Genomic DNA, 22,911 nt, shown 5'->3' with positions numbered 1-22,911 from the left:
TGATGGGCGCTGGTGAGGCTGCATTTGACGGGCGCTAGGTGAGGCTGCATTTGATGGGCACTGATAGGCTGCATTTGGTGGGCGCTGGTGAGACTGCATTTGATGGGCGCTGGTGAGGCTGCATTTGATGGGTGCTGGTGAGGCTGCATTTGATGGGCGCTGGTGAGGCTGCATTTGATGGGCACTGGTAAGGCTGCATTTGATGGGCGCTGGTGAGGCTGCATTTGATGGGCACTGGTAAGGCTGCATTTGATGGGCGCTGGTGAGGCTGAATTTGATGGGCGCTGGTGAGGCTGCATTTGATGGGCGCTGGTGAGGCTGCATTTGATGGGCACTGGTAAGGCTGCATTTGATGGGCACTGGTAAGGCTGCATTTGATGGGCGCTGGTGAGGCTGCATTTGATGAGCGCTGGTGAGGCTGCATTTGATGGGCTCCTCTTTAAAAAAGTGGGGTTTACATGGGCAGGGGAAAGGGGGTGGAATCAGGGGTGAAGCTGGATGGGGGCGCGCAAAATGAGGTTTCGCCTAGGGTGTCAAAAATCTTTGCACCAGCCCTGAGAAAAGCTAATCAATATTCGCTGTTGTAACACTGATTCTCCTCCCGGTCAATCAGAAAGCAGGTTTTGACACCGGTCACCCAATTGGCTGAAAGGACAGGAGCTCCTAGTGGATGCCTAGGGGGAGGAGGGAGGAGCCACACGGCGGAAGCCGCCGTGATGCAGAGAAGACACAGCCGCTGCCTGCCGCCCGTAGGAGCCCACAACCCGCCGCCCGTAGGAGCCCACAACGCGCCGCCTGTAGGAGCCCACAACCTGGACGCTGCCCGCTGCCCATAGGAGCCCGCCCGCCTGCAAACGATGGGGTAAGTGCTGGGGTAGGGTGGAGGGTGCCGCTGACTAGAGTGAATTCCTCATTACATTGTATATGTAATCCCAATATCTTACATAGTAAGAGTCCATCAAGTTCAACCTATTCTTTGAGAGGACACTGCGTTGCTTTAGAAAAACACTATCTGGGTATATCATTACCTGCAGGAGTAGGATGCTACATGCACTACAGACAAATGTAGCCACCCTGCCGTAAGTAGGTGTGCCTATTTAAATTTAGTGGTGCTAAGCTACAGTCAGCTTATCTGAATTAATAGTTTAGCTTTCTTAGGTTTCTCCTAGGCCAGGGGTCTCCAAACTTTCTAAACAAAGGTGCAGTTTACTATCCTTTATACTTTAGGGGGCCAGATTGTGGACATTGGGAGTAGAAAATATCCTGGAATTAGTGGGAGTAAACAATGCCCCATCTTTGGTGTTGGTGGGAGAAATTGTGCCCCATTGTTGGTGTCAGTGGGAGGAATAGTGTCCCATCGTTGGTGTCAGTGGGAGGAATAGTGTCCCATCGTTGGTGTCAATGATAGTAATAGTGCCCCATCAATGGTGTCATTGGGCCCCATTGTTGGTGTCATTGGAAGGAACTGTGCCCCATCAATGGTGTCATTGGGCCCTATTGTTGGTGTCATTGGGAGGAACTGTGCCCCTTTGTTGGTGTCAGTGGATGAAATAGTGCCCCAATGGCCAGATAAAAGCAAGCAAAGGGCCACATCTGGCCCCCAGGCCACAGTTTGTAGACCATTGTCCCAGGCTCTGGTTGCTATGTTATCAGTTTCCATCTGCTGTCAGTAGGTGTCGCTGGTGCCTCTGGCAGTAGTATGAGAGCTACACTAATCAGAGCTAAGAATATTTATTTCTCCTTGGCCAACCACTAGGAGGTTTTTTTGGCAGTGGAGCATGCTGGGAGAAGATATATAGTGACCTTGGGAAGTCAGTTCTCTTCTGGGAGTCTTGCTGAGGGGAGGGATTGTTGGCCTTGTAACGTACCTGGTGATGGAGCCCAAAGTGTAATGGAAGGACTGACTCTCTTACAGCTCTGGGTCAGGAGCCCTGGTAGAGTAACAGGGAACGCCAGATCACAGAATGGCACAAGTGTCTGACTTATGCTGGAGGATGCGGATGTGTGCCTGGATACGCAGGAACAGTTGTCTGGTGGCACATTGACAGAAGAGCAGAAACAGATGTGAGGCAAAGCTATGGCTGGATCAGGTGCAGGAAGAAGAGGAAGGCGAGGTCAGAAAGTCCAGGTCAGCAACTAGCAGGCAGATCAGACAAAGGCCGCAGGCAGAAGAGTAGTCAGAAGTCAGGCCGGGATCTGTAACAACAAAGCAGATGAGCAGAAGGATAAGGCAGAAGTGTAGTTCAGAGGCAAACCAGGGGTCAGTGCAGGCTGAGTTCAGGCACAGTCAGGAGCAGATTGGGTCAGCTACGGAAGGGCAATAAGGAACAGATACACAGATGCTTCCCGAACATAATAGACCAAACAGTACTGACACAAGGAACTAGTGCAGCTTAAGTAGCCCGGCTGGCGCCAATGTGCACGATCGCGCACCTGATAAACAGACACAAACGGGGCTTACAGGAACCATGCGCCTACAAACATGCATGCGTTTTCTCTAATAACCCTCTTAGGCCGGCTACCTGAGAGGTGGTGACTATGTGGCTGGCCAAAGGCCTGGGTTTGAGGCCTAGCTTATTTAAACTGGGGATGAGCAGTCTAGGAAAACCTCCAGATGTGATGGAGGGCCAGAGAAGCTTGGATGTGAAGCTTGGGCCTCAGTGGAATATGGTATCTTCTCCCCAGGGTGTTTGCAGCTGAGTTTGCAGCAGGGTCTTACAGTCGGTAAGTTACAGTCACAGAGGGTCAGGTTGGCTTCAACGTCTTCTATGAAGACTGTAATTACTTTTTTTCCCCATATTCTGGAGTCTGCTGGTCCATGTGTGTCCTTACCCTCTCTCCCTGGAGTTTTGCGTGAGAGTCAATAAACTCCTTTTGTTTGCAGCTAAAAGTGAATGGCGCTCACCTATGCACATTGTTTCACTATTGCTTGAGGACTACAGCCTGAGGTGAAATGCTAACAGATCCTGTACCTGGGGGTCCCACTAACCTTAGGGGGCCAGGAAGGTGCTAAACAAAGAACAGCCCAAGAATTGGCTCCTGATAGTAGCCGAGTCCCCCTCACAGCTGTAGACAACAAAGTTATTAACCTAGTACCTACAGTGCATTGAAAAAGTATTCGTACCCCTTGACATTTTCCACATTTTGTCACTTTACAACCAAAAATTAAAATGTATTTTATTGGGATTTTTTGTGATAGACCAACACAAAGTGGAAGTGGAAGGAAAATGATAAATGGTTATGCAAATTTTTTACAAATAAATATGTGAAAAGTGTGGGGTACATTTGTATTCAGCCTCCCTGAGTTAATACTGAGTCTTCTATACTTTGTAGAACCACCTTTCTCTGCAATTACAGCTGCAAGTCTTTTTGGGGATGTCTCTACCAGCTTTGCACATCTAGAGAGGGACATTTTTGCTCATTCTTCTTTGCAAAATAGCTCAAGCTCTGTCAGATTGGATGGAGAGCGTCTGTGAACAGCAATTTTCAAGTCTTGCCACAGATTCTCAATTGGATTTAGGTCTGGACTTTGGGCAATTTTAACACACGAATATGCATTGATCTAAACCATTTCTTTGTAGCTCTGGCTGTATGTTTAGGGTCGTTGTCCTGCTGGATGGTGAACCTCCGCCCCAGTCTCAAGTCTTTTGCAGGTTTTCTTTTAAGTTTGCCCTGTCTTTGGCTCCATCCACCTTTCCATAAACTCTGACCAGCTTCCCTGTCCCTGCTGAAGAAAAGTATCCACGACATGATGCTGCCACCACCATGTTTTACGGTGGGGATGGTGTGTTCAGGGTGATGTGCAGTTTTTCGCCACACATAGCGTTTTGCTTTTAGGCCAAAAAGTTAAATTTTGGTCTCATCTGACCAGAGCACCTTCTTCCACATGTTTGCTGTGTCCCCCACATTGCTTCTCGCAAATTGCAAACTGGACTTCTTATGGCTTTCTTCTTGCCACTCTTCCATAAAAGGCAGATTTGTGGAGAACACGACTAATAGTTGTCCTGTGGACAGATTCCCCCACCTGAGCTGTGGATCTCTGCAGCTCCTCCAGAGTTACCATGGACCTCTTGGCTCTTCTCTGATGAATGTTCTCCTTGCCCGGCCTGTCAGTTTAGGTGGACGGCCATGTCTTGGTAGGTTTGCTGTTGTGCCATACTAATTTCTACAATTATTCAACATAGGTTTATTATTAACACTACATTGCTTTTCCCTACACTACTTTTTCAGCGTCTTGCATCACGTTTGTATCATACCCCCAACACCCTTTTCATCATCACGTACACTAGATGCACACCTAGAACACCCATTCTTACACCCTGACTAATCGGGTACCAATGCCCCCTTTTTTTATCCCATTCTAATGTAATTTATCCTACTCATGTTTATCTGAACTAGCTAAACTATAAACTAATCCAATTAATGGTTAAATCATGCAATGAAACTAATAGGTTCAATTAATATGAATTAAATATTTGATTCAGTACGGGCCAGTCTGTAGTCGCAAAGCTGTACTAGATACTCACAGAATACCTGAATAATAAGATTTCTCAATGCCCAAATGCAGGTGACTTGCCCCCTGTCCTCCCCTCCTGGTCCAAGCACGTGTCCCCTTGCAAGTCCGATGGACTGTGGATCCGCCTGGAGGGCGTGGAGGGGACGTGCGGAGTCGATGGGGTAGTTGAACGCAAATGTTTTTAACAATCTGGTTTGTGCGATACATCCTCACTATTTCATCTATTTAATGGTAAATATACCTCCATGTATTTGGAGACACATTTTTCGCACAGTTTGAAATGTTGTAATGATGTTTCGTATACTGTCAAATGTCTTAAATCAAATTCTATTTTTTGATACATTTCCCTAGAATCTAAATCCCCCTGAAGAAGACCAGAATGGGTCGAAATGCATTGGGGTATTCTTGTGGATATTAATGTTGTAAATGCAATTGGCAAACTATGTTCTCCTGGGGGCCTCTTTGCCATGAGTGATCTTCTATGCGGTTGTTTGTATCGTGAACCAGAGTTTGTATTTTATAATAAATCTACTGTATATTTGAACCTATCTTTAATTCCTGACTCACCCAACATTCCTATACAAATTTCCAAATGTTTTGCTGCTTAAAAAACCTCCTGGGGAAACTTTCCATTTTTTGCACTCTTTTTGGGTTGTGCAGCGCTGGGTACTCTCACATATGTGTTTTCCTATTCTCGATTATTTGGGTGGTTAAACGCCCGCTCCCCTTTCAACACATGAGAGACCCAATATGAGCTGAGGTATATCCCAATTGTTTGAAGATGTAGCTTAGATAGATTGAACCAACTATTTAGGCATAAGAGAATACCATTCCTGGGATGAAGGAAGACAATGATTTTTCCCTCCTCATTTTTCATCCAATTGGTTGAACCAATATTCCTTCAGCTCTTATAATAAATAAATAAAACAAAATAATACATATACATACGACCAGATCAAACCAACATTAAAACTATTTCTGTATTTAATTCTGTATATTTTTTTAATACCATGGTTTGGCACTCAGCGCTCACTCTCCGTGGACCGTCGCGTCTGGCTCCGTGGCACTGGGTGGGTGCCCCCCCTTTCCATCCGGCTTCCCGGCATGGTGGGGAGACGTAATTAATTTCGTGGTTCTCCCCAACTTGCGTTTCCCACAGATGAGCCCTTTCTACCAGGGCCACCGTGGGGAGCCTCTTTCGTGCCGGAGGCGTCCTTTGATCACCGCCGGACTGTCAGTGATGTCACGCGCGCGGGTTATCCCATGAATGCCGGGGCTCACGTGTTCCGGAACACCGAGGGGGCCACGCAGATGCAGCTACTATAGCGGCGGGGACGAGCAGGGGAGGTTTGACGAGGAGGAGTCCAGCACCTGCAATTCATGGGTAATCAATTGAGACCAGGGGCGGACTGACAACTCATGGGGCCCCCGGGCAATAAGAGAAAATTATGGGGCCCCCGGGCAATAGGATATTATGGGGCCCCCAGGCAATAGGAGATTATGGGGCCCCAGGCAATAGATTATGGGGCCACACAGTACACACACACACACACATACAGTATACACACAGACACACAATATACACACACAGTATACACACACAGAATACACACACACACTGAAAAGGTACTGGAGAGGCGGGGCAGCTATAATCTTGGGATTTTTTTAAAAAACACAGATTTTTACATACTGTCCCTGGTTTTATTGAGGCTAGCAACCCTGATGGGGCCCCTTAGTGGCATGGGGCCCTCGGGCAGTGCCCGAATGCCCAAATGGTCAGTCCGCCCATGATTGAGACACAATATAAACTGGCAGCTCCCAGATGATCCTGAGGTGATCTCGGGAATGCCGCCATTACATATAGGAAGAAGTAAGCACTAGGTAAGCGCAGCGCCTTGAACACACCAGACTGGCTGATATTGGTACTTCTTTGAACATTTCATCTACCCACTCTTCCTTTCTGGGGCTCTTTATATAACAATTATCCAGCACTGCCGTTACATTTCCTTATTGTTACAAAGATATGGTTCTATTCCCAACACTTTAGCACTCGTACTTAGCACTATACACTCTTCATGTTGTTTAGCTCAACCTACACATGGACTCTTTTCACTAGCATAGGAACCTAATGTACACTTCAAAGCTTTTTATAATTTCTGCAATTATTCAACATAGGTTTATTATTAACACTACATTGCTTTTCCTTACACCACTTTTTCAGCGTCTTGCATCACGTCTGTATCATACCCCCAACACCCTTTTCATCATCACGTACTTTAACCACTTCCCGACCGCCGCACGACGATGTACGTCCAAACTTTGAATGGGAATATCGTTGTTATGGCAGCAGCAAGCTGCCATAACCCCGGTATCCCCGTTTTCGTGCGGCGGCCGGCTTTCAGATAAATGTGGTCCCTGCGGCGGATTCGCCGCGAGATCACTTTTATCGGTGGCGGGAGAGGGGGCCCCCCCCTCCCGCCGCGATCCGGTGCCCTCCGCCGCTTACCGGAGCCGCCGGTAGCTGCGGAGGCGATCGCGTCCTGCTCTCTGGTGTGTCTGGAGACGAGTGAGGCTAAGATGGCGCTCACTCGTCTCCATGATACTGCTGGGCGGAAGCGACGTCAAAACGTCACTTCGGTCCACGCCTCTTAAAGGCATATTTTTTCAAATGTCATTTTTCTAAATGACTTTTTTTTTTATTGCATTTTAGTGTAAATATTAGATCTGAGGTCTTTTTGACCCCAGATCTCATATTTAAGAGGTCCTGTCATGCTTTTTTCTATTACAAGGGATGTTTACATTCCTTGTAATAGGAATAAAAGTGACACCATTTTTTTTTTTTTAAACAGTGTAAAAATAAATAAAATATTGTAAAATAAATAATAAAAAAAAAAAAAAAATTTTTTTTAAACCCCCCTGTCCCGACGAGCTCGCGCGCAGAAGGGAACGCATACGCGAGTAGCGCCCGCATATGAAAACGGTGGTCAAACCACACATGTGAGGTATCACAGCGACCGGTAGAGCGAGAGCAATAATTCTAGCCCTCCTCTGTAGCGCAAAATATGCAACCTGTAGAATTTTTTAAACGTCGCCTATGGAGATTTTTGAGGGTAAAAGTTTGATGCCATTCCACGAGCGGGCGCGCAATTTTCAAGCATGACATGTTGGGTATCAATTTACTTGGCGTAACATTATATTTCACAATATAAAAAAAAATTGGGATAACTTTACTGTTGTCTTACAATCTTACACCCTGACTAATTGGGTACCAATACCCTCTTTTTTTCATCCCATTCTAATTTAATTTATCCTACTCATGTTATTCTGAACTAACTAAACTATAAACTAATCCAATTAATGGTTAATTCATGCAATAAAACTAATAGGTCCAATTTATATGAATTAATTATTTGATTCAGTACAGGCCAGTCTGTAGTCCCTAAGCTGTACTAGATACTCACAGAATACCTAAATAATATGATTTCTCAATGCCCAATTGCAGGTGACTTGTAAATAAGTACGTTTTCTTCTTCAATGGCGGACACTGATAAGGCGGCACTGATGGGCACCAATGAGGTGGCACCAATGAGGTGGCACTGATGGGCACTGATAGGTGGCACTGATGGGCACTGATAGGTGGCACTGGTATGCGGCACTGATGGGCACTCATAGGTGGCACTGATGGGCACTCATAGGTGGCACTGGTGTGCGGCACTGATGGGCACTCATAGGTGGCACTGATGGGCACTCATAGGTGGCACTGGTATGTGGCACTGATGGGCACTCATAGGTGGCACTGATGGGTACTTATGGGTGGCACTGATGGGTACTAATAGGTGGCACTGATAGGTGGCATGGATGGGCATTTATAGGCACTGATAGGTGGGCACTGATGGGCACGGATGGGCACTGATGGGTGGCACTGATGACTCTGATGGGTGGCACTGCTGGGCATCACTGATTTTTTTTTGTTTTCATAATGCTGCCAGTCAGTGCCCATTTGTGGGCACTGATTGGGCATATGTTGGCACATGTGGATGGCCATGGGGGATGTACCTGGCCATCCACATGTTATGTGCTTCCCTGGTGGTCCTGGCGGCTTCCCTGGTGGTCTGAAGTGGGCATCCAAGGGGGGTGCTGTGCTGATAAACAATAGGCACAGACCCCCCCCTTGTCAGGAGAGCAGCCGATTGGCGCTCCTCTACTTGCTTCTGAGTGAGGAAAAGCCGATCAACGTCTCTTCCTGTTTACATCGTGATCAGCCGTGATTGGACACAGCTGATCACGCGGTAAAGAGCCTCCGCTGGAGGCTCTTTACTGAGATCGATGTAGCGGTCTATCAGACTGACACACCGCACCACCGATCGCCGCGATGCGCCCCCCACGGGCGTGTGGCGGCTGTTATCCTGCAGGGCGTCATATGACGCCCAGTCAGGATAACTGAACCACCGCCCGCCTGTCATTCTGCTATAGGCCGGGCGGGAAGTGGTTAAACTTCTCCACAACTTTATCCCCGACCTGTCTGGTGTGTTCCTTGGCCTTCATGATGCTGTTTGTTCACAAAGGTTCTCTAACAAACCTCTGAGGGCTTCACAGAACAGCTGCATTTATACTGAGATTAAATTACCCACAGACGGACTCTATTTACTAGTTAGGTGACTTCTGAAGGCAATTGGTTGTACTAGATTTTAGTTAGGGGTATCAGAGTAAAGGGGGCTGAATACAAATGCCCCCCACACTTTTCACATATTTATTTGTAAAAAAATTAAAACCATTTATTATTTTCCTTCCACTTCACAATTATGTGACACTTTGTGTTGGTCTATCACATAAAATCCCAATAAAATACATTTATGTTTTTTGGCTGTAACATTACAAAATGTGGAGAATTTTGAGGGGTATGAATACTTTTTCAAGGCACTGGTGTTTGGACATAGGATTGTCCTGCTGGAAATCCTACCTTCTTTTGTTTTTTTTTTCTTCAAGCAAGTTGCTGGCTGGGTCACAGGCCAGATAAGATAGTTCCTGGTTGTCCTCTCCGGTGGCAATCATTGAGCGTAACAGAGATAAACCATAAATCGTGGATTTCCCTCCTGTGGTGTCCAGCACGCCGGGATCTTTTAAGATGCATAAGCTAAAGCTCTCTGCAAAAGTTTTCCCTTCTTTCTCCTATTTTGATGATTTTCTCTATAGGGAGTAGAAGCGGCTGTCTTGACTGTTTGTTTTGCCAGAGAACTTTTCAGTCCATTATCTGCCGGAGGGGTTTGCTTAAAAAGTGTACATCTCTGCCTTTGGTAGATCCTACAGTTTCCCGGTTAAACAAGGCCACCGTTATTCTGGTGAAGGATGAACTTTTCTTTAACCACTTCAGCCCTCCGGAAGATTTTACCCCCCTGTCTGACCAGAGCACTTTTTTTACAATTCGGCACTGCATCGCTTTAACTGGTAATTGCGTGGTCGTGCGGCGCTGTACCCAAACAAAATATGCATCCTTTTTTTCCCACAAATAGAGCTTTCTTTTGGTGGTATTTGATCACCTCTGAGGTTTTTATTTTTTGCACTATAAACAAAAAAACAGCGACAATTTTGAAGAAAATTTTTTTTACTTTTTTCTATAATAAATATCCCCAAAAATGATTTTAAAAAACAAATTTCTTCATCAGTTTAGGCCAATATATATTCTTCTACATATTCTTGGTAAAAAAAATCGCAATAAGCATATATTGATTGTTTTACGCAAAAGTTATAGCGCCTGCAAACTATGGGAAAGATTTATGGTATTTTTATGTCATTATTATTATTATTTTTTATTTACTAGTAACTACTGTATAAATGTCACTGGCAGGCAAGGGCATACTTACCAACTGTCCCGAATTTCCCCGGGACATTTCCGAGATTTACACTATTTTCCCGAATCTATTGCTTCCCGAGAAATGTCCAGAGAAATTCGGTTTTTCCACGATTTTCCGCCGCCGCTGACATTGTCTCCGCCGGCCGCCATTTTTAAGAAGACCAGGAATACGGCTGGGAGACTAGACAGAGCTCCTGTGTCGCCGCCCACCCTCCGCCCCGCTCCGCCCGCCCCGCCTACCCCCCAGCCCCGCTTCACTCCCACCACCCCCCCACCCCACTCCGCCCCGTTCTATTGTAACCACACGGCCGGCGGAGACTAGGAAACCTGTTGTAAGGGGGGGCTCCACTGGGGAAATCTGATGTAAAGGGGGGCTCCGCTGGGGAAACCTGTTGTAAGGGGGGCTCCGCTCGTGACACCTGATGTAAGGGGGACTCTGCTGGGGACACCTGATGTAAGGGGGGCACCGCTGGGGACATCTGATTTAAAGGGGGGCTCCGCTGGGGACACCTGATGTAAGGGGGCTCCGCTGGGGACACCTGATGTAAGAGGGGGCTCCGCTGGGGACACCTGATGTAAGGGGGGCTCCGCTGGGGACATCTGATGTAAGGGGGGGCTCTGCTGGGGACACCTGATGTAAGGGGGACTCCGCTGGGGACATCTGATGTAAGGGGGGCTCCGCTGGGGACATCTGATGTAAGGGGGGCCCTGCTGGGGACATCTGATGTAAGGGGGGGCTCCGCTGGGGACATCTGATGTAAGGGGGGCTCCGCTGGGGGCACCTGATGCAAGGACGGACTCTGCTGGAACACCTGATGCAAGGACGGACTCTGCTGGAGGCACCTGATGCAAAGGGACGTGGCAGGTGACGTGACAGGTGACACGCTCAGGGATCCCACTGATTTGGCATTATGGTGAGTTGAATGATTTCATTTTATATTACAATGTAATAATAGAAATAATGCACTTCAATCATCCTGACACCATAACAACCATGGTGCCGGGATGATTGAAGTGCTAACACTAGGTGTTTGGAGTATCTTTATCTACTGATTGTTAAACTTTCTGGAATACACATATTTCTATTGTTGTGTAGGATCTGGGGCTACTGTCCCTCCATATCCCTCTCTCCCTCTCCCTCCATCCCTCGTTCATCTCAGACGCTAACCACACCCCCTTTGAGCCATGCCCATTTAAGACACGCCCACTATTTTGCGTAAACCACGCCCATGCTTCACCGCGGCGCGCTCCGTGCGGTACGTTTTTACTTTTCCCCTCTGTCACACCTACAAACGCATGCCCGTCCCCTAATTATAATAAGACTCCGCCTACAGGCAAAAAAGTGTCCCTAAAATTTTTTTTACAAGGTTGGCAACTATGGAAGGGGTGAACACTAGGGGGCAATCAAGGGGTTAACTGTGTTCCCTAGGTGTGTTCTAACTGGGGGGGGGGGACTGTATAGGGATAGAACTGAGTAAGAGATCCTGTGTTGCTTAGCAGCAACACAGGATCTCTGTCTTCCCTTGCCTTGTCTACATAGGCAGATCGTCGTTCTGCCCCTGTTGTGAATGATCGGTGTATCCTGGTGTACATCCAAACCGCCAGACCTGCTGATTGGCTTTCGTTGTGTCCAATCACAGTGGAAGCAGGCCAAACATTTAAGAAGACACTAATGGGTATGCTGTTCATTTGGTTTTGCTGGATGAAATTATCAAGAACCTTACCGAAAGAAAGAGTACCTTCCTGCCTAAACTCAGGAAAGCCAAGGCTTCCTGTTGTAAATCTGGGCCTAACTTTTCAGTCCATAGGCACTTTTTTTCATTTGCAAGGAAATTTCAGCAACTGTCCCCAAGTCTCTAAAGCCCTTTACCTCTGCAGAGAGCAAGTGTCCCTTGCAGTCCAAGCCCACCAGTTCAGTGGAAAATCCCTCCTCCTCTGCATGAAATGTGGCCTCGTCTGTCTAGCTCAAGGTCGGGAGACGACTTCTAGAGAGACTACTGGCTAACCCATGAACATACCTTGCCTGAATTGAGGGGTTTATTGGGTTTTACTTTATCCTCCGGCTGTAGTGGGGTTGGTCTTTTATCCGGACATGCTTTGTCCAAGCGTCCTTTCCTGAAGTCAAGAAAAATGTATTTTAAGCTTGGGCCTTTAGTCTATAACCATTCCTTTTTTTTGGACACCCTTTGCCTGGTAGTCTAATTCCACGTACACACGAGCGGAATGTCCGTCAGAAAAAGTTCGACGGAAGCTTTTCATCGTATATTCCGATCGTGTGTATGCCTCATCAGGACTTTTTTTTTTTTCGAAAGTTCTGACGGACCTAGCAATAGAACATGTTCTAAATATTTCTGATGGAACCAATTCCTGTCGGGAAAACCGCTCGTCTGTATGCTGTTTGGACCAAAAACGACGCATGCTCTGAAGCAAGTAAGAGACGGAAGCTATTGGCTACTGGCTATTGAACTTCCTTTATCTAGTCCAGTCGTACCTGTTTTACGTCACCTCGTTCTGGACGGTCGGACTTTGGTGTGATCGTGTGTATGTAAGACCGCTTGAGCGGAATTCCTTCGGAGTTCCGTCTGAGAAACCTTCGGAGTTTATTCCGACGGGAAAACCGGTCGTGTGTACAGGGCATAGGTTTTCTTCTGTTCAGGTTGTTTGTTATTCCACCTTTATTTCTTATGGTAGATGATTGGTTGTCCTTCACATTGCTAGTTGAAGCCCATCATTCTTAAGGTAGCCGTTTCCTCTTACTGGTGATTACTTGTCCTGGTCTGGAGCACTAGGTTGATCCTTGGTGCCCTCTCCTTGGAGTTGTGGTAATTTTCCATATTTGGTTGGTCTTGTTTTGCCCAACCTTAAACCATAAAAAAGAGACCTATATAAATGATCGGTTAGCCTGCAAAAGACAAAGTCCACAAAGTTTTTTCCATTAAGTATTTTTGACCTAAAGATGACTCAGCAAGAAGAGACATCACCAGATACAGCAGAGATCGCAGGTTCAGGTCTAGGTCCTGACAGTTGAGAGGTATGATTTTGCACCCCTAAGAATCTTGCTCCCAGGGCAACTGCCCCTGTGGGCCCTGCCCACACTATGCCACTGCATATATATATATATACATACTATGGCCACATTAGACAGGCCACCTTCTTCCATTGCTCCGCAGTCCAGTTCTGATGTTCATGTGACACTTGTAGAAGCTTATGACTGTGGACACAGGTCACCATGGGCTTCACAGCCCCATACACAACAAACTGCGATGCCCATTTTTATTTCTGCTTTTCACCACTTCATGCACAACATGTTCACATAGTCAGTTATCCTGCCAGCATGTCTGTGGGAGGAAACCGGAGTACCAGGAGGAATCCCACACAAGCACAGAGAGAACATGCAAACTCCATGCAGGTAGCTTCCTGGTGGAGCACTGTGCTGCTCTATTATTTTTTTACATTTTTTTGGTAGTCCTTTGTACAAGCTTGGTGGGTTTTTTTTTTTTTCTTCACGTTGTATGTTAAGTATTAGAGAGCAAGTCATATAATCAGTAGTCTAAACATGACAACTTTTACTTGTCCCCTCAAAAACCCTGAATCAGAATATCTGCCATGTGATGGATGTCTGCGATCGAATTCAGATAAAACACGGAGGAGCATGGAGGAGAGCTTGGCATCTGACAGCAAGTTGCTGCAGTGAGGTCACTCTGCCGGCCTTGACCTTGGGGCCCGCACCATATATCTTATGCAGCCATCAAAATCCGTGGGAGCCCATAGACTGCAACCTTTCTCCTGGCAGTGCACTCAAGTCTTTATTGATTGAGATAAAATATGTATTGTGTACGCTGTTATGAGCCATAATTTAAATATTAAGGCTACAATATGTCATGCTCATTTTCGGACTGTACATCAAGCTCTCCTACGGTGATAGAGCTAATGACAGTTTGATATAGACTCTCATAATGCTGGCAAGTCAAAATGGACGTGACTTATGGGAGCTGCCGTTCGCCTTTAAAAATTGATGGAGAGGACCAGGCGCAGTACATGATTGGATAATGCTCCAGCGCACAGCCTTGTGCTTTAATTTCACCTTCTCTAGCAATAATGCCAAATGAATAATTGTACTGCATATGGGTAGGAAAAAAAGAAATAAGCGCACTTACCGCCATTTAAACCTCCACTGTGGGTGTTTAACCACTTCAGTCCTGGAGCCATGTTTTTTTTTTTTGCTAACATATGTTAACCACTTGCCGACCAGCCGACGTCATTATATGGCGGCAGGTCGGCGTGTTCCCGCAAATCGCCGTACCTGTACAGCGGTCCCTTTAAGAGCTATAGCAGGTGCGCGTCTGCTGCACGGCGGGGGGAGCTGATGTCCGGCGGCCAACCGCGAGCGCTCCACAGAGAGCCAGAACGGGGATCTGTCAATGTAAGCAGATTCCCGTTCTGTCAGGGGAGAACAGAGTGATCGTCTGTTCCTAGTGATCAGGAAGAGCGATCGCTCTGTGCTCCCAGTCAGTCCCATCCCCCCTACAGTTAGAAACACCTCCCTAGGGAACATTTAAACCCTCGATCGCCCCCTAGTCTTAACCCCTTCCCTGCTAGTGACATTTATACAGTAATCAGTGGCTATTTTTAGCTCTGATCGCTGTATAAATATCACTGATCCCCAAAAAAGTGTCAAAAGTGTCCGACCTGTCTGCCGCAATGTCTCAGCCCTGCTAAAAATCGCTGATCATCGCCATTACCAGTAAGAAATGTTAAAAAATAATAAAAATGAAAATTGTTCCCCTATTTTGTAGACGCTATAACTTTTGCGCAAACCAATCAATATACACTTATTGGGGGTTTTTTTTACCAAAAATATGCAGCAGAATACATATTGGCCTAAATTTATGAAGAAATTAGATTTTTTTTTACTTTTTTTTTTTTTTTTGGATATGTTTTATAGCAGAAAGTAAAAAATATTGTTTTTTTCTTTTCAAAATGTTTTTGTTTATAGCGCAGAAAATAAAAAATGCAGAGGTGATCAAATACCACGACAAGAAAGCTCTATTTGTGGGCATTGTGGCCAAATTTTATTTGGGTACAATGTCGCACGACTGCACAATTGTCCGTTAAAGTAACGTGCCGTAGTACAAAAAATGACCTGGTCATTAAAGGGGGTAAATCTTCCGGGGGTCAAGGTTAACAGAGTGAAAGAACCAGTGCATAAAAAAAGAAAAAGAAAAAAATCATATAGGCTGCGGGGCAGGAGAGGAATAATTCCTGAATAGATGATACAGTATGTGGGGTAGCACTTCCAAAAAAAATTACATTATTCTAAGACCTATGTGGAGTGTAAGTATAATGATAAGCAATGTTCAAACCAAAAAGAGTCTAAAAATACACAATGCAATCTACTATAAGTGCTCATCAATAAAGATATTCAGTCTATGAAGAAAATGCTTCCAATAAATTGGTGCTAGTGACCATTCTTGACAGTAAGTGACCCACTCCACTGTGACCAGGGCAGGGACAAGGGGTGGGCGGGAGGGTCGTAAAATAACTCAACACACAGCCATTAATGTCTAAAACCCTGGTAACAAAAGTGAGTACACCCCTAAGTGAAAATGTCCAATTTGGGCCCAAAGTGTCAATATTTTGTGTGGCCACCATTATTTTCCAGCACTGCCTTAAACCTCTTGGGCATGGAGTTCACCAGAGCTTCACAGGTTGCCACTGGAGTCCTCTTCCACTCCTCCATGACGACATCACAGAGCTGGGGGATGTTAGAGACCTTGCGCTTCTCTACCTTTTGAGGATGCCCCACAGATGATCAATAGGGTTTAGGTCTGGAGACATGCTTGGCCAGTCCATCACCTTTACCCTCAGCTTCTTTAGCAAGACCTCAGAACAGGCCTCGTCATGGTCGACAAAGGAGGTTGAGGTCACGTGCTCAGCGTCATATCCAGAGGTTGTCTTTGGGAAATAGACGTATGAGTGCTGCCAGCATTGCTGCAGAGGTTGAAAGGGTGGGGGGTCAGCCTGTCAGTGTTCAGACCATATGCCACACACTGCATCAAATTGCTCTGCATGGCTTATGTACCGTATTTATCGGCGTATAACACGCACTTTTTTCCCCTTAAATTCAGGGGAAAATCGTGGGTGCGTTATACGCCGATCCCCCGCCGATTGTGAGCCTTTTGCCGGCTCTCGGCAGGTTTCGGCCGTTCTCGGGTGGCTTTCGGCCATTCTTGGCGGCTCTCGCAGTCCGCGTGAGCCGCCGAAATCCTAATGCGTCCGAAAGCTGCCGAGAGCCACCGAGAATGGCCGAGAGCCGCCAAGAACGGCGGCGCCATTTTTAAACACCAGATGTCTGCAAAGGACACAGGGCAAGGCTGCAATTGGCTGCAGACTACTGATGGACACTAACAAGGCTGCAATGGGGGACAATGGGGGACAATGCTGCAATGGGGGACAATGCTACAGATGGACACTGACAAGGCTGCAATGGGGGACAATGCTACAGATGGACACTGACAAGGCTGCAATGGGGGACAATGCTACAGATGGACACTGATGAGGCTGCATTGATGGGCATTTAAATGTAAGTTTTTTTCCTTAAAATTCCCTCCTAAACTTGGGGCGTGTGTTATACACAGATAAATGCGGTAATTAGGGAGGGTGAAGATGTGGGGGTAGTTGCCAAAGCTAACTCACACACATAGACACCCACAGGGAATTTAATGGACTTTCTCGGTACTGATATAGCCACAAAATTTGATCAAAAATATACAAAATTTTATTCTGTAACAATGTACAAACAGTGTCTTAAAAACACAAAAGACAAAAAAAAAAAGTTATACAAAAACAAATTATAAAATGTATAACATAGCATACACTAGTGGCGGCCTGTCCATAGGGGGTGCCTGGGCGCCAACCCCCCCCCCCTCCAGGAAGTCTCAAAAAAAAAAATGTCAAAAAAAAAAAATTTAAAGCTGGCCCTTTAAAAAAAAAATACACAAAAAGGTCCTTAAGTGCACTGTGTTTGGACGCCGGATACAGTGCGACGCCGGACACAGTGCACTTATGGGAAGCGCCACATCTATGCAATCAGGAGATTGCATACGTGGCGCTTCATTTGCGGGTGTTTAGCCCGCCTTGCGGCGCTTTCTGTGGCGCCGAGTAGCTTCCGCCCGGCCCTAATATCTATTACTAGGGTCAGGCGGTTTGATTGACATCTGTGTATGATGTCACTTCCTGTTTCTCTCCAATTGCGCCCAGGAGAGAGAAGCAGGAAGTATGAGAACAACGGAGCTCTCCAGGAGACACCGCTGGAGAGGACAACACACAGCAAGGTAAGTAACCGGGGGAGGGGGGTTTTGATGGTGACACACTCTGCAATCTGGTGACACACTCTTCAATCTGGTGACACACACTGCAATCTGGTGACACACTCTTCAATCTGGTGACACACTCTGCAATCTGGTGACACACTCTTCAATCTGGTGACACACTCTTCAATCTGGTGACACACGCTGCAATCTGATGACACACTCTGCAATCTGGTGACACACTCTGCAATCTGGTGACACACTCTGCAATCTGGTGACACACGCTGCAATCTGATGACACAGGCTGCAATCTGGTGACACACTCTGCAATCTGGTGACACACTCTGCAATTTGGTGACACACGCTGTAATTTGGTGACACATGCTGTAATTTGGTGACACATGCTGTAATTTGATTACACACGCTGCTGCAATTTGGTGACACACGCTGCAATTTAGTGACACACGCTGCAATTTGGTGACACATGCTGCAATTTGGTGACACGCTGCAATTTGGTGACACATGCTGCTGCAATTTGGTGACACATGCTGCAGTTTGGTGACACATGCTGCAATTTGGTGACACATGCTGCTGCAATTTGGTGGTGACACACGCTGCAATTTGGTGACACATGCTGCTTCAATTTGGTGACACACGCTGCAATTTGGTGACACATGCTGCTGCAATTTGGTGACACATGCTGCTGCAATTTGGTGACACATGCTGCAATTTGGTGACACATTCTGCTGCAATTTGGTGACACGTGCTGCTGCAATTTGGTGGTGACACACACTGCTGCAATTTGGTGGTGACACACGCTGCTGCAATTTGGTGGTGACACATGCTGCTGCAATTTGTGGTGACACATGCTGCTGCAATTTGTGGTGACACATGCTGCTGCAATTTGGTGGTGACACATGCTGCTGCAATTTGGTGGTGACACATGCTGCTGCATTTGGTGGGACACAGGCTGTATGTAAGGAGGGACTTCGCTAGGGGCACCTGATGTAAGGAGGGACTCCGCTGGGGACACCCGATGGCATCTGGTGGCAGGCGACGTGGCTAGTGACATGCTCAGGGCTCCCACTTATTCTGCATTATAGTGAGTTGAATGATTTCATTTTATATTACAATGTAATAATAGAAATAATGCGCTTCAATCATCCTGACACCATAACAACCATGGTGCCGGGATGATTGAAGCGCTAACACCAGGTGTTTGGAGTATCTTTATCTGCTGATTGTTAAACTTTCTAGAATACACATATTTCTATTGTTGTGTAGGATCTGGGCCTGTTGTCCCTTCATCCCTCTCTCTCTCTCCCTCCATCCCTCGTTCATCTCAGACACTAACCACACCATCTTAAAGCCACGCCCACTATTTCGCTGAAACCACACCCATTTTCACCAAGTGGGAGGGGTCAAAAAGGAAGGGCGGGGCCTGGCGCCCCCCCATCCTAAAACTTCACCAGCCGCCACTGGTATACACCACACAGAACTAACTCATAGCAGGTTTTCCAGTACAGTTTCTGTTAGGGTGGGGTATAAGTATGTAAGTATGTAAGGAATACTTATACCCCACCCTAACAGAAACTGTACCGGGGAAACCTGCTATGAGTTAGTCACCCTCCCTAATTACATATGTCAACCTGGATGATGGTACTCCTTTACAGTTGCTATCTGAATGTTATGTGAGGCTATACTCAACATCTGAATATGCTCTGCATGGCTGTCGTCCCAGAAGGAAGCCTCTTCTAAAGATGATACACAGTTTTCTGAAGACAAGCAGACTAAGGACAAGGATTACTGGAACCATGTCCTGTGGTCTGATGAGACCAAGATAAACTTATTTGGTTCAGATGGTGACAATCGTGTGTGGCGACAACCAGGTGAGGAGTACAAAGACAAGTGTGTCTTGCCTACAGTCAAGCATGGTGGTGGGAGTGTCATGGTCTGGGGCTGCATGAGTGCTGCCGGCACTGGGGGGCTACAGATCATTGAGGGAACCATGAATGCCAACATGTACTGTGACATACTGAAGCAGAGCATGATCCCCTCCCTTCAGAGACTGGGCCGCAGGGCAATATTCCAACATGATAACAACCCCAAACACACCTCCAAGACAACCACTGCCTTGCTAAAGAAGTTGAGGGTAAAGGTCATTGACTGGCCAAGCATCTCTCCAGAACTAAACCCTATTGAGCATCTGTGGGGCATCCTCAAACGGAAGGTGGAGGAGTGCAAGGTCTCTAACATCCACCAGCTCCGTGATGTCATCATGGAGGAGTAGAAGAGGATTCCAGTGGCAACCTGTGAAGCTCTGGTGAACTCCATGCTCAAGGGGGTTAAAACAGTGCTGGAAAATAATGGTGTCCACACAAAATATTGACACTTTGGGCCCAAATTGGACATTTTCACTTAGGGGTGTACTCACTTTTGTTGCCCGCGGTTTAAACATTAATGGCTGTGTGTTGAGTTATTTTGAGGGGACAGCAAATTTACACTGTTATACAAGCTGTACACTCACTACTTTACATTGTAGCAAAGTGTCATTTCTTCAGTGTTGTCACATGAAAAGATAGAAGAAAAGATTTACAAAACTGTGAGGGGTATATATATATATATATATATATATATATATATATATATATATATATATATATATTCTCAAAGCAGAGATCCTGGAGAATAAAGTAGTGGCAGTTGCAATTTTTTTATGTCACATGATATTAGTGCAGCAGTTTATCAAAACCATATTTTTTGTAAACATTTGTCAAAGTTAAAGAGGATCTTTAGTGTTATAAAAAAAATAACATTAAAAGTCAGTAGCTAAAAATACTCTATCTGCTGGCCTCTTATAAAAGGACACTTATCTGTCCAAGGATCCAGTGCTGTCCTCACCTGGGCCGGTTCTTTGCCAGTCTTCAGGTCTCTGGCGATGGATTGTTTACTAAGGGGCGCCCTCTGTGACTCCTTGTGGCTTACCACTACGGATGCATGAGCCATGCTACACTTTGTAAATGGACCAGCAGCCACCTGGGGCCTGTGGCGTGTCCCCGAAGGTGGCGGGTGGGGGGGCAAACTACAGCTTTGATCTCCTAGGTCAGGGGTGTCCAAACTTTTTTCAAAGAGGGCCAGATTTGATGAAGTGAACATGCGTGAGGGCCGACCTTTTTGCCTGACATTCTTTGAACCATTAAAATTCGGTCTAAGTGTGTTCGCCTGAGCTCTAATACACGGCCCAACAAGAATTCTCTTGCCTTTGTGGCTGTGTGTGGTGAAGAGATGAGCTCGGGCATGTTATTTGGATATATATATATCTTTTATGGCCCCCAACGAATCCCCAAGGACTAAGGATGAGCTTGGGCGTATTATTTGGATAGACAGTATTGGCGTATAACACGCACCTTCACTTTAAGAGGGTAGTTTCAGGAAAAAACTTAAATTTTAAATAAAGAACCGTGAAGCAAAATAAGGGTCAGTGCCCATCTGCAGCCTAATCAGTGTCCATCTGCAGCCTCACAAGTGCCATGACTGCAGCCCTACCATTGCCATGAATGCAGCCCCGCCATTGCCATGAATGCAGCCTCACTATTGCCATGAATGCAGCCTTACCATTGCCATGAATGCAGCCTCACCATTGCCATGAATGACATGAATGCAGCCTCAAATGCAGCCTCACCATTGCATGAATGTAGCCTCACCGTTGACATAAATGCAGCCTCAAATGCAGCCTCACCATTGCTATGAATGTAGCCTCACCATTGCATGAATGCAGCCTCACCATTGCATGAATGCAGTCTCACCTTTGCATGAATGCAACCTCCCCATTGCCACGAATGCAGCCTCAAATTCAGCCTCACCATTGCCATGAATGCAGCCTCACCACTGCCATGAATGCAGCCTCACCATTGCCATGAATGCAGCCTCACCACTGCCATGAATTCAGCCTCACTATTGCCATGAATGCAGCCTCAAATGCAGCCTCACCATTGCCATCAGTGCAGCCTGATCGATGCCCATCTGCAGCCTCAGAGGGGACAGGGAGGGGGGCGGGACAAACGCCAACAGATTACATACAGGAGAATCTCCTGTTTACTCAGCGGCCTCTTTAATACAAAGTCCCGCCTCCTCATAGGGTCAGTGCCCATCTGCAGCCTAATCAGTGCCCATCTGCAGCCTCACAAGTGCCATGAATACAGCCTCACCATTGCCATGAATGCAGCCTCACCATTGACATGAAAACAGTCTCACCTTTGCACGAATGCAGCCTCCCCATTGCCATGAATGCAGCCTCAAATTCAGCCTCACCATTGCCATGAATGCAGCCTCACCATTGCCATGATTGCAGCCTCAAGTTCAGCCTCACCATTGCATGAAAGCAGTCTCACCTTTGCATGAATGCAGCCTCCCCATTGCATGAAAGCAGTCTCACCTTTGCATGAATGCAGCCTCCCCATTGCCATGAATGCAGCCTCAAATTCAGCCTCACCATTGCCATGAATGCAGCCTCACCATTGCCATGAATTCAACCTCACCATTGCCATGAATGCAGCCTCACCACTGCCATGAATGCAGCCTCATCATTGACATGAAAGCAGCCTCAAATGCAGCCTCACCATTGCCATCAGTGCAGCCTGATCGATGCCCATCTGCAGCCTCAGAGGGGACAGGGAGGGGGGGCGGGACAAGCGCCAACAGATTACATACAGGAGAATCTCCTGTTTACTCAGCGGCCTCTTTAATACAAAGTCCCACCTCCTACAATAGACAGAACAGTGGTCCAATGGTGGCCCAGGAGACGGGACTTCCTATTACAGAGGCCACCGTGTAAACAGGAAATTCTCACTGTATGTATTCTGTCGGCCCTCGTCCCGCCCCCCTCCCTGTCCCCTCTGAGGCACACACACACATATATAGATATATATATATATATATATATATATATATATATATATATATATATATATATACACATAAATACCTGTATACAATATATCTTTTGTGGCCCCCTTGGCGCTTGGGGATCCGTTGGGGGCCACAAAAGATATATATAGCCAAATTACCAGGGGCATTTGAAAATGGAAAGTCCGCGGGCTGGACTTTGGACATGCCTGGCCGAGGTGGTTGGAGTGGAAGTGACAAACATTTTATAAGCCCCTACAGGCCATCAGCTTAGTGTTAACTGTGAATAACGGTCCTAGAACTATTGATCTCACTCTGGTCACTCTGTG

Source organism: Aquarana catesbeiana, linkage group LG08, assembly GCF_042186555.1.
Source record: "Aquarana catesbeiana isolate 2022-GZ linkage group LG08, ASM4218655v1, whole genome shotgun sequence".
Lineage (NCBI taxonomy): Eukaryota > Metazoa > Chordata > Amphibia > Anura > Ranidae > Aquarana > Aquarana catesbeiana.
This window is presented reverse-complemented; position numbering follows the sequence as displayed.